The sequence below is a fragment of the Thermobia domestica genome, chromosome 8 (assembly GCF_964235325.1).
Source record: "Thermobia domestica chromosome 8, izTheDome1.hap1.1, whole genome shotgun sequence".
Taxonomy (NCBI): domain Eukaryota; kingdom Metazoa; phylum Arthropoda; class Insecta; order Zygentoma; family Lepismatidae; genus Thermobia; species Thermobia domestica.
Window position 1 is genome coordinate 263,981,192 of NC_137461.1, and position 14,197 is coordinate 263,995,388.

A 14,197-nucleotide genomic window follows, 5' to 3' on the forward strand; every position below is an offset into this window, starting at 1 on the left:
AGGAAGACAACTAGAAAGCCTCAAGAAAATATGCGTCTTATTGCATCAAAATTCGAATAATTTTGGTGAAAGATATCGGTAATAATTATTTTATCATAATTTTTAAGTAAGGAAACTTAAAAATTTGAGGAACTTAGCACGTTTTACCCCCTTATCCTTGGCTGATTTTAACTGTAGTGAATGTGGGTGATCAAGGTGCCTTAGACAAGATACAGACCCTGTTTTATCAAAATCGAATAATTTTTACTTAGTTTATAAACCCATAGGAAAATTTGTTTAGCATGTATAAGTGGAAAATAGCATCATGGGGTGTATTTTATCCTGTAATTTTTGATTGATTGGAACCCCAAACAACAGAATTATTTCGGAAGGTTGGGAGGGAGACACATACCAAGTTTCATTAAAATCAGATAAGTTTTACGGAAGTTATTGTGGGACAGACCGACAAATGGACACTTAGATGAACATATAAATATTAATTGAGTTGAATTGTAGAAGCTTTCTAAGGTCGCTTAATTATTGCTATACTTCCCAATTGTAGTAAGGTTAGTGTAAAGGATAAGTTTTGCTGATAGATGTCACCACAGTCTACGTATCTCTTTCATGCATTTTTTTACCTTTCACGAAAATTTACAATTTCTTTTACAAATTTCAACCTAGAGACTTCAGATCTTTAGACATGGAACTTCATAACCTATCGAACGCAACAATCCGTGCCAATTTTTTTATTTAGAATTTTCTTCATTGTTGAACCAGTTACAATGTTAAAGGTTTGGATATCCATTTCAACAATCAAGCCATTTCAACAATGAAGAAAATTCTAAATAAAAAAAATCGGCACGAATTGTTGCCTTTGATAGGTTATGAAATTCCATTTCTAAAGATTTGAAGTCTCTAGGTTGAAATTTGTAAAAGAAATTGTAAATTTTCTTGAAAGGTATAAAATGTATAAAAAGATACGAAGACTGTAGTGACATCTATCAGCAAAACTTGTCCTTTAAACCAACCTTAAAATTCGAACTGGGGAGTCCTAGCACCAGGAATAAGCTCTGAACCACTGAATCAACTTCCCCTTTATCTATAAGTGTAATTATGGTTAAAAGTTTACAAACGCTACGTCTGTCAAAACATAAGTCTGAATTGCAGTCAGGAGCGTAAAGATACTGGTATACTCTCTATATTAAAATGATAGTTTTGTATGTTTGTGGTAAAAAAAAAAAATGTTTATGTTTGCCGTTTTCACTGATGGATTGCAAATTTTGTGTAGATTGTCCAGTTCTAATTGAATATTTAAAAAAAAAACATGGCCGTTATTTCTTTATTATATTTTTTAGGGGTACACTTAAAGTGTTGGTATTTTTAAAAAGTAAAGAATCATATCCTATGAGTTATACATTCCAACACAACATATTTGTATACAGGGTTTGTATATCTCTCAGACGTTTGTTTCATGGCCAAATGATAATGAAAAACGAAGGATAACCATTTGTCCAGTCTAAGATGTATCTTTATTGTTTGGAATGTTTTGCCCATTGAACACTATATATCATTGACATTATAATTAATTGGTGAATGTAATGTATTTGCTTATTACTTACTGCATACAAGAAGAAAGTAAACACTGATCATAGATGAATTAGGAACTCCAACCGGAAGTAGCCTCAAATCTTGCAAACGGTGCGAAATATTGAAAAAAAAAAAAATCGAAAAGACCTCCCCTTTATGATACCCCTTGCCGATTTTTTTTTTTTTTTTTTTAAATCAATACGTCTTTCACTTGTGTCTGTAAAGAGACATATGCAGTTGTTGTGAGGAATGACAAGGAGATTCATGCTCATACGTGAATGATGCGCTGTGTAGAGAGCGCAGGTTCAGCTAGTAAATTTTGAAAAAGGAAAAGAAAAAAAATATTTATTTACGTGTTGTAAGGCGTTCAGAACCTTTTCCGATAACGAAGCTACGTGTACTAGATATTAATCTATACAAGTGCTTGAAACTGGGATTCGAGGACACGGTAAGTCAGTGCTAGAGAGGTTATATCTCTTACGAGAGGTCACTGGTTCGATCTCTGACCATCTGAATTTATAGAGGACAACATCGTGTCCCTGAATTTTCTCGGGTATCTTGCATTTCCTCCTACATTACCATTCCACTAATTATTTCCCAATTTATTCACTTCCATGAATCATCTGTCTCCTTTAGTATAAAGAACATAGATATTCCAGTGACATAAAACCAGAAATTTCATTTAATTTTTATATTGAGACTTCATGTACTTTCATTGAGAAGCAAAATCCAGGTTTCTTGCATCAAAAGAAAGAATGCTTATCCAAATGTTTACACACGTAAGATAACCGACTATCACTCTTTTTCTGTGTGCCGCTCTACCTGTATAAATGCAACTAATTTGAATTACTATATTACTTTAAAAATAAGTCGGCACATCAGACAAATGGTTATAACTATCTTAACCCCTCCTTCTTCCATTGACAAACAAATATTGGTCACGCAGGCCTCATATGCATCTGAGTCATCTCTTCGAACTGGAAACGAAAACAGTCAAACAACATTTTGGCTTCATATGTATTATTAACATGTTTCAGGCGTGTATTAACCTGTTTGTGTTTACACAGTCTCTCTTTCCAATCTTTTGTTAACTTGTCTTTCTGTTTTCGACGTTTTTGTTTCTTTAAACTTGACCTGAACTAAACTGTGACCTTTCTTAAAGGATTTGATTTTGCAATAGACACTCTGTCACCTTCCCCTGAGTAGACTGGCTTAATCTCTTTAACTAACCACGGAATATACATATATTCTCTCTTTATGGTTAAAATTGAACAATGGTTGTTACAATACGAGGTTCGATGACCTAACTGCGTTTGCAAAAATATTTAATCTGTTTGCTAACATTAGGATCAGTTGCGGATCTAGCCCGGGGCTGGACGGCCTATGCCCCCCGCCAGCTTTTTGAGTGACAAAAATAATTTAAGCTATTATTTATATATTTTTTGAAGTTTATAATAAACTCATGATACCTATCATAGTCTGGGTTCTGGTTGGGCCCCCCCAGTTTTTACCTTCTAGATCCGCCACTGAGTAGGATCAGATACCGAGAACAAAGATGTTCAAACCCGACTCAAGCACATGTGAGTACGAATGCTGAAAGTGCGAGTCAGAGCCTGTGTCCGAGCGAACGCAAGCCAATGAAGTTACTCAGTGCGAGCACGAGAAAGCGATAGAACAGTTGTCGGGTCACTTTGGTCACAAGTTTCGTCCGAATCATTACGGTCTGGGTCTCACTCATTTGCTTGATTCCCGATGTGACATGTCTTAATCAAGATACCATATCTTGAACATTTTAAATATTATTTCACGTTTATCTCCATTCTAAAAACAATAATACTATACAAAAAGATTTAACAAAACACTCTTTGGGCTCAGCGATATCTCTTATATCCTAAATGACAAATTTTAAAAGGTTTGCTTGAATAAAATTTAACCATCCTTGTAAGAAAAAAAAAACATACAGCTTATCTATTCTGTGTTTCTCACGCATTTATACTCTGATAAACTTTGTAGTTATCTTTCAATGCAATGCTTCAATACACACAGACACGCACAAGCGAGAAAATTATAGATTTAGCGAAAAGGCAGAGAGAAGAGAGAGAAAGAGAGAGATGATAGAATCGAATTTATTAGAATTACATTAAAAGTCTCCTAGTCAGACCGAGTCGTGCCCGGGTCATGAGCCTGTTCGATTCAGACCAGATCACGGAGCTGTCTGGTTGGTCATAGGACTGACTGACTCTGGGTCTTTCAGGTCACGGGTCACGAACGAGTCGATCCAAGTCTCGGAGCTGTCCGAGCGCCCGGGTCTCGTGAATTATAGGTCTGACTGCCTCTGGGTCTTTCGGATTACGGGTAACGAAGGAATCAAACTGGGTCACGGAGCTGTCTGAATCACTAGGTCTGGCAAGTCATTGGTTTGACTATGTCTAAGTCTTCCTGACACATTCCACCCCATTGCCATTGAGGACAGGGAGTCCGAATCTAAGCTAGTGCAAGTCCAAGATGATAAAGGCATATATGCTAATTATCACAAAGGAACTCTGTCCCTGAGATGACTGTACTTGTCGTTCATCTTGATTTAATTTTTTTCTGCGGTTTTCTCCTCAGTTTCACTAGGAGAATCCCGGGGTGGTATTTTTGAATGTAGTCCCTGTTCGAGTCTTCTCTTCCTTCCCTAATGTTGTTATTTTCTTAGTTGTTATTGAATCAAATACTAATTGTCCTCACAGGCTGTGTTGGAAGTTTGTTAAACAAATGAATAAAGAAAATAATTTCTACTCCAAATAACAATACATTAGGACAAAAGACAATAATTTTTGAAAAAAAAAAAAAAAAAAAGCAAGAACAAATTTAACATGTGTTAAATGATTCGATAGACGTAGTTGGTTTGTAAACATAACAAAATAACAAACATAGTGACTTAAATTCGAACCTGGAAATCCCTATTTTTCTGCTTCATATGAAGTCCGGAGAATAATGGTATAACCAGTATCGATTTAGAAACGTATACCAAGGTAGTAAACATGCATACGCTATATAGTTTGTTTCGGAAGCAGACAACAATAAATAAATGAAGTCAGCAAGCTCTAAGATTTACGCATGTCGGCCATACATTTGAGACTATCAAAACGAGACCGAGACCAAAATGTGGAAATATATATACAGATTATAGTGGCGTACGCAGACTTTCGTCGAGGGAGGGGGTTCAAGCTCTCAAGTTCATACACACAGAGCACGAAGTACAAGGTATGGCATAAAAATATATGTGAAACCTGTCCGTAATAGAGCACACACACATGTCGTAATGATACTAAACACACTGCCAACAACGTGAATAATATTGTCACTAAACACGCTGCAAGAAGACGCTAGAAATATTAATTTTAGTGGAAATAATGCTAGTTTAGTCACTAGACAACATTTAAAAGGTGCTAAATTTCTATTCTAACAATATAAATGAACCAATTGTTTTTGATGAAAAAATATCCTTAAAAATTTCTAGATCAAGCGACAAAGTGCTACATTGGTAGCACTGATAACAAGAGACAAACGACAACCGCCTCACGTTTCCGCGCATGTGTATAAATTTTTGATGTACAATTATGTCATCTCAAACATTGCCCCAGTGATCAAAACATAACATACTAATCCGTCAAAACTAATTAAAACAAGGCAGTAGATCATTTTGACATGCTATAGTTGCTCACATTTTTTATATTCGTGGCGGACATATCCGTAATGTCAAAAAAAAAAAAAAAAAAAAATCGACATATTTCCTTATGTCCACCATTAGAAGGCAATTCATTTGTACCCATTGAAGTATGTCCAAATTTGAAGACATGCATTTTCGTGTCGTTTTGAGTCGTTTCGGGCTCTGCGTGTATCATCTCAAGTGTTTGTCTTAATATGGCCAATGTCCGGGACTCTCCCTTACATACGCCACTGACAAATTGAAATGAGACATGGACCGCATGATAATGTTCATTTTAAAAAACTAATTGAAACCTTTACTTTTACGTCTGACGATTATTCCTTCTGAGTTAAAGGAAATTATTAGGAAAGAATTGATGGGGGGGGGGGGGAGGAGAAACCCCACGAACCAACAGGAAAACTCACAATCTTATGTATCATGCGATCGAACCGGAGACCCCTCTTTGTAGAAAAGGTAAGCGCTTTACTTGTGAGTTTCCGGGCTCCCAATTTCCAACTCGAGACAAGCCCGAGACAGCTATCTGTGAAACGAGACAAAACCGAAATTGTATGTGTTGTCATCTCGTCTCCGATTCTATTAAGGAGTTAATGAATGAATGAAACAGGCACTCATTTTAAAGAGTGTATGTTGCATTATTCATATTATGTAACTTACTGCCTAGTATATACCAATGCTGCAAAATAATTTAAAACAGAAAGAAAGTGAAATTTGTTGCGTTTTATTAGTGTAGCTCACATCACCTGATACTACGTCACCACACTTCCCTGTTAGTTTTTGGGGTGTGGATGAAGGGTAAAATTTTCCATAGAAAGTTTGTTCCTTTCTTTCTTTATTTCATTTTTTTCTCAACATTTACGTATTCTAAAGTTTCATCAACCTAGGAGAGGCGGATCCCTTTGTTGAAGGAAATCCTAAGAGCGGCGCGGTGGAAATGTTACTTTGTCATTGCGGGTGTGCTGTGTTGTGTTAGACAGCTCAAAGCACTTTGTATGACTTTATTGGAGTCTGTACGGTGTACACAAGACGCCAGGACACCTGTCCATCTGCAACACAGGTTATGATTACTAAACTTCAGTATGAGACAGGTTATTGCAAGTTTTCACTTGCTAAAAGCATTCTCAAATTTCAGGATGAATTAACGATCTTTTACTTGTTTTTGCCATACTTTCTTTCTTTTAAAATAGTTTAAAAGAATGGTTCTCAGATAGATGTTCGCCGTTCTAAGCGTTTATAAAACACCAGTATAAAACACTAGTATGGAACAAGAGGGACACAGGCTGCCAGGGACGTACGCACGGGGTGGGTCCTGGGGGGTCCGGACCCTCCCGAAATTTCGATTTTTCTACAAGGGCGCCCATGTTGTGGTTTCCAAGGGGGGCAAGCATAAACGACGTTTCAAATATAATTTCAAATTTTGCTGTAACGAATGTAAAAATTCTATTGGGTTTTCAATACTCCCAAGTACAATTTCCTCTTAGGGGGGCAAGGGCACTGCTTTGCCCCCCCCCCCCGATGGGCGCCTTTGCTTTTCTCTAATTTAGCCTAATTTTAGGGGCAATTTTAGGAATTAAAATATAAAATAACCTCATATTGAGTCTGGACCTCTCCCGAAATAAATTCCTGCGTACGCTACTGCAGGCTGCTACGAGATTATATGTTTTTAACAAATAATTATTAAATGCATCCCAAGAACAACATCAAAGGAATGACATGTGGCTAACTCAAATTTTCAGACTTACAATCCTGACTTTTCGTATTAGGATTAGAATTTAGATTTCTAGGCTTTCGGCGTCTATGGCCATGTTAGCCCGTCACTAGGATTAGGATTAGGAATTAGATTTTAGGGCTTTCGGCGTCTATGGCCATATTACCCCGTCATTAGGATTAGGATTAGGAATTAGATTTTAGGGCTTTCGGCGTCTATGGCCATATTACCCCGTCATTAGGATTAGGATTAGGAATTAGATTTCTAGGCTTTCGGTGTCTATGGCCATGTTAGCCCGTCATTAGGATTAGGATTAGGAATTAGATTTCTAGGCTTTCGGCGTCTATGGCCATGTTAACCCGTCAGTATGGGGGATGACGTCCCTCGACGATCACTCTACCTGGGGAATTGGAGAGGAAGAAAGGAAGCCGCTGGGGGACCATTGTGTTAGGTGTTATCCCGGCATTTGCCTGATGTGAATAAGGAAAATCCGGGAAAAACCTCATTCAGGATGGCTGCCCACGAAAAGCTATTACAACTTTCCTGCCGAGTGTCTCCACCGGGAATCGATCCCGGGACTACTTGTACGAAAGTTCTTGGCAATCGGAGTCAAACTTCTCAAAGAAATTTCAGATTAGATCAGTAACGCTTAGTCTAACAAAAAGGATTCAAGGATGTAGTGTTACCCACGAGTGGTGAAATTTCTCGTCTTGTCTCAATTTTATCTCGATTTTTTTTAGATTCGAGACGAGTTCTTGACTTCGAGAGCAACACTAGTTGAATCAAGTCTTAAATCGTAATTGCTGTTTTAGAGTTGAATGGCTTGTCATAACATAGTAGCTACTAGCTATATAAACCATAAATTGATAGAATGATTGTACAGTACGAGTATAATGAAGACCATTTGTTAACATTTAAAAATACGCAAGTCATTACACAATGTTCTCTAATTATAAATATGATTGAAATGTTGATATATATATTATATTCTTCGTGGATCTTTAGTGACGCGAGTTGAAACTAAAGCAAGATCATAAATTTTGTATATAAATTTACAAGCGTGGACACTGTTACCATTGGCATAAGCAGAACCTGAAAAAAATCCCAATTTTGAGGGCTTTATATTTTCATTCTTATTTTTATTTATTTATTTTTGACGATTTTCTCAGGAATGACTCAAGTAATTCCACAAAGGATAGTTTACTATTGGGAATGAGTTTATTTTTCGATGACTTTTCAGTAATGATTCAGGTGATTTTGTTCATATTTCATTAATGATATTAACACTTAAAGACCCGGAGGGGATTTAAATGTAGAAACGCTTGGATCCCGGCCATTTTAAATGTATTTTTAAAATTTTGTTACTCAGAAACTACCCTTTTAAAGTGAACGAAACTTTCAGATTCAATCGAATAAAAATGTACTAATATAACAGAAAAACAGTAATTCACTTAGCATTGTTACCGTTGAATACACAGTGTTGCAAACTTTAAGGAATATTTTTTGTATGTTGGAAATCCAATCGAAAGATATATTGTTCGATAATTTCGTGTAAATTGCAAACGACCATACAACTAAATATAAATAAGTTTAAATATACACTACATATCACAATATGTCACTCCGCCCCCTCCTGTCCCTTTTGGTGACATGTTAGGTGCGAGGACATTTAGAAGCGCGGCGCGATGGTTGAGAACTAGTGCTAAGAATAGCATCGAGTGTTGTTTTCGTGTCACTGTCGGAAGATTCTAGTTATTCTAATATTGTAGCAATGTCTAAACATTAGATTCATCGTCCGTTTCAAAAGCATCGGAGTCGCTATCATCTATTATTTCCGTAATTTCTCCGGGCGAAAATACGCCACTATCATAAGAACCACGACTTGTTGCGGTGGTATTCATGGCCAGAAGCTCAACTAAAAAGAGGGAGTGAAGCCTAAGCAAATTACAAGAAGGATGTCGAAACAACCACACTAGGGATGGCCAGATCCGGATATTTTTGGATCCGGAAATTTCGGACCTTGGATCCGGATCCGAAAAAAACGGATCTTGGATCCGGATCCGAAATTTCGGATCTTGGATCCGGATCCGAAAAAAACAAATCTTGGATCTGGATCCCAAATTTCGGATCTTGGATCCGGACCCGAAAAACCGGATCTTGGATCCGGATCCGAAACTGTCAGAAAATTAGGGTGTTCCGAATAAGCAAAATTTTCGAAATTATTGACAAAGTGATTTTCATTCCTATGCTTAAAATAAGATTTTAAGACACTTTTGGTATGTGTTCGTGTGACAGCCTTGAGTTCTCTTCAATCTGTTGATATTTGGTTTTCGTGCCTTAATATGTCACAATTACTCCAAATTTGATTGAGTAAAACTGTCGACTTTGGTGAGAGCAATCTCATTGTCAGATTCGATTCTAGTGGAAAAATTTGTCCTTTGTTTTCTGTAACACTAGTCAAATGCTGGGATGAAACAGTCTCAAGCACAAGCTTCTTCATTAGGCTCAGGCTGCTTACTTTCCTAATTCTTTCTGAGTTATTGTGGTCACTGAATGAGGCCACTTCCTAGTCGTGATGGGCTAGGCCATTGCTAATAGAACAGCCCATAAAATATAGATCAAATCAAATTAAGGAGCAACTACCTTTTCTTGCTCTTGATAAACTTTTTTTTCTTTCTTTAAAAATACGTTTCTCTGTGACCGTACCACTCCAGATAGAATTAAGAATTGTAGTAGAAATAAAGTTCTAAATGGCAATTAAGGTATCAAAATCAATGTATTAATGTATACAAAATACCATATGGAGCCTCGAGCAGTAACACCTTATCTGTGTAATTAGTAATCCAAATGGCAATTAAGGTATCAAAATCAATGTATTAATGTATACAAAATACCATATGGAGCCTCGAGCAGTAACACGTATCTTTGTAATTAGTAATCCACTACTATTAACTCTGCATAGGTTGTATAAGGAGCTATATCATTCATGTAAACACATAGGCGGATCCAGGGGGAGGGCGAAAAGTCGTTCGCCCCCACCCAGCGCCACCATTAACAGTGTACTTTAGTAGTAATTTGTGGCAATTTCAGATCATCTAAGTAATTTTTCACTGCTAGCATCCCCAACCGCCCCCTAAGAATCCATCCGCCCCCTCCAGGAGTCCGTTCTCGATTCGCCCCTGCGTAAACATAATATACAACTCATTCAAGAGTACATTTTGGTGGCTTTTTAAAATTTTCATTTTAAAGGATTGTCATTTCTCGTGGCTACTTATGCAATTTTGTCCACAGGCATACATGCAATTTCCAGTCATTACGCAAATACATTTATATACTTAATAGACCTCGGCTAGTTGGGGGCTTCGCCACTAGACCCCCGTTACTAGGGCCTCGCACCACAAAAGCCTCTAATCATAATCAATTTAAAAAGAAATGTCTGGGGATTTGCCCTTAGACCCTCTGATATCTCATTTGATCGGCGTATGACCTCGTACCTCGTAAACCTACAACCATACCGAATCTCAGTTCAAATATCAAGTTGTATGAAATAACATTCTGGTATCCCAAGATATACCGAATTTCAGTGCGAGTACATGGGGGCTTTCCCCCCAGCCCACACATTTGCTCGGTCTACGGCCTCGCACATCATATGCCTGCAAACATAACGAATTTTTAAGGGGGCGCGGAGGCTCAGTGGTAGAGCGTTCACCTCCGGTGCTTGGGGTCCCTGGTTCGATCCCAGCTCGTGCCGTGTGGACTTTGTGGTGGACAAACACCGTGCTCGTGGGTTTTCTCGGGGTTTTCCCGTTTCCTCCCACTTTCTTCATTCTACCATTTCATTTATTTCTTATAATCACCGTCTCCTTTAGCCTAACCGGGGTAATCGTGGGACGTAAAACTCAAGGATTTCATTTCATAACGAATTTTTGTTCAAATAACAAGTTTCATTTCTCTAACATTCCAGGATTCCGAGATATAAAAGTCTTTTCTCCCCGCCAATTTTCTTCCCTTCTAAGACACATAAAAAAAAAAAAACCTGAAGTACATACCTAATTATTTCAAATGAAAAGTCCAAATACCAAATTCTGTGCTCCTAACCTTCAGAGGTTCCCAGATATCGACATGTTATTATAATAATTACAATCCCCACCCTCTTTCTTTTCCATCTCTTTTCTTTTCCTTTTTACTATAACGTCAAAAAACACTGAAACACATGTCAAATTATTTTCAATGAGAAATGCAAATACCAAATTTCAAGTCTCTAACCTCAAAGGATTGAACATATTAATAAAATAATTGTAATCCCCACTTAATTTTCTTCTCGCCCTTTTTCTTCTCTTCTGGACCACGTATCAAAAAAACGCTGAAATACGTATCTAATTATTTTAAGTGAAAAGTCCAAATATCAAATTCCATGTTTCTAACCCTTTATGTTTCCGAGATATAGGCATATTATTATACTAATTGCAATAATTGCAATTACTACCCCTTCTTTTACTTTCTACATCTTCTCTGCCCCTACTAATTTAAATATCAAAAAACACTTAAACAAGTATCAAATTATTTTCAATGAGAAACCCAAATACCAAATTTGAAGTATCTAACGTCAAGAATCATCAATATTTTCCACCCCATTTCCCCCCTTCCTCGTCGAATTTCCCAAAGTTCTTCCTTAGTGGTACCCTACGTCACAAAGCCTATAAACTATCCAAATTTCAAATTTGTAGCTTAAGCGATTTGGCCTGTACGATGATCTGTCACTCACTCACTCAGGACTTTGCCCTTTTTATATAGAGATATTTAAGATTTTATAGGAAAGCCATGGATTTTGTTCTAAGGCCGCCAGTGTCTTAGAAATGTAATAGCTTTGCTATAAACTTTAAGCAATCAACTGACTGATCTGCGTCTATATGTATTATGTAAAATACCGCTTATGATATATACTTTGCTCGTAATAAAAAAAAAATAGAAATAATGACGAAAATTCAAAGACATCCATGATTTTAGCGTAATGCTGCAGGAGTTCAGATCATTGGATTAATCATAAAAGCCGACTGTATCAGATAGACTACATTAATTTCCAATGTGGCACAAAGAAAATATGCAACATTACTATGCAGTTTTTCAACGTTTTAACTCATTCTGAAAATATTATCATAGGTCTCACAAACAATGGAATTTTAATCCTAACTTGATTAATATAGTATAACAAAAGGCAGATCTATACAACTACTGACTTGAGATGAAAGTGGCATACTTGTAGTACGCTTAAAGATATACTAAAGACTAAATGATGGATGGGGTGTGCGCAACAGTGGTCTAACCCCGAAAAATGTGAAAATAAGATTTTGATGTAATCTTTTGTCATTTAAATTGCATTGTCTTCCCACTGAGTTAGATAAAATTCACCTAGTAAATTTTATACATATGGATATTTTAGTTCTGGGTCTCAATCTAAGGCCTAAAATATTCAAAACAGGAGTCCGAATCTGAACTTCGAAATTCCGGATCCAAGATCCAAAACTTCGGATCCGGATCCAAGATCCGAAATTCCGAATCCGGATCCAAGATCCGAAATTCCGGATCCGGATCCAAGATCCGAAATTCCGGATCCGGATCCAAGATCCGAAACTTCGGATCCGGATCCAAGATCCGGATATCCGGATCCGGATCTTATAGGATCCGGATATCCGAGATCCGGATCCGTCTGGCCATCCCTAAACCACACACACTTACACTGGCTTATAAAACAGGAGAAAAAAATAACTACATGTTTTTTTTCCTTCTGAGTACTGATATCTTTTTGGGGTATATACATTTGACACAGCATTTCATATAAATCTACGCAGTACGTGACCTGTAGGCATGAAGGTGATAAATATTAGTGAAAAGTAAACAGAAGGGACTAGCTGTATGAAGCTGTTGGCTTCTTTCGTCAACTGCGTGCTGAAGTGCGGGAGCTGGCCTTGATGGGTGCAGGGCAACTAAAGTTGTCTCCGGGACTGAACGCCTCGTAACAAGAGGGCAACTATAGTTGTCCATGGGTCTTTAAGTGTTAATAACCCTATAATATTGCGGAAATCATTTCTCTCGAAAATATCCACAAGAGTTAGTTTAGTTTTCTTTTGGTGGGGCCAGGGGCGGGCGATCGGGTCGATTGCCCCTCCTTCCAGAAGAGGAAACTATCTTATTTTATATATGAATATAACCCTTCCCAGAGTTTGGAGCTCTTAAAAGTAACTCTAAGTAGCAGTATTACAACCCACTGCCAACTCACCCAGAAGTCCGTCCTGAATCCACCCCTGGGTTGGGTGAACAATTTCCTCTAATAGAACTCATGCAATATCGTTGACATCTCATATAGATTAGCAGGCTATTTCATTAATAACCCTAATATATAGCATTAGTACGGAACTTAGTTTTCTTTGAACGAAGTTTTCTGACATCATAAATTTGTTCGCATTTCATAAGTAAAGTTTCAGTAATAACTTGAGCATAGCATGATTTAGTTTAAGAAATTGGAGTGAGAAAGTTTAATATGGTAGTCCATAACTTTTTTTTTTTTTTTGGAAGGTTTCGGTGTTGGACCTATTAAATAAATATAAAAATGACATTTAAGCAATTTATAATTGATTTATAAGGAACCGAGGAAGTGTACTTAATTACGTTGTTTCTTATGGTAATTTAACACAAATGTATGCATGTTATAACAGAGAGGTGTTAAATTAAATACCGTACAAACACGAAGTGACTATTGAATAAGAACTGTTGTTTCGATGAGAACAAAGTTGTTAAAATAATAATAATAATAATAATAATAATAATAATAATAATAATAATAATAATAATAATAATAATAATAATAATAATAATAATGCACTACATGGTTATGTAGAAGTCTTGCTGGAAATAAGGTAAATTGGTGGAAATTATTATTATTATTATTATTATTATTATTATTATTATTATTATTATTATTGAAAATTTGTGAATTCAAAACTGCATCTAAAATTGCAAAAGTAGTCAGACAAAGAGCACGTACGACCAACGAGTTGGAAGTCGGAGGTCATGTTCCAGATAAATAAGTTTGGGAACCACTAGCATAGCCTATATGGTGGGCTCGAGCATAATTGCGTCTTGTAGATTTTCTAAGGACTTTTGTGGACTTTAGCGCCCCCTTTTAGTACCGTGGTTATTTCGCAATCGGTCCC

At 36.9% G+C, this 14,197-nt stretch overlaps 1 protein-coding gene across 3 annotated transcripts in view; it reads left to right on the plus strand.

The window, feature by feature from the left end:
• The window catches only part of LOC145693601 (uncharacterized), a 306,547-nt gene that overhangs the window by 112,302 nt on the left and 180,048 nt on the right, over window positions 1-14,197 (plus strand). The window lies entirely within an intron of this gene.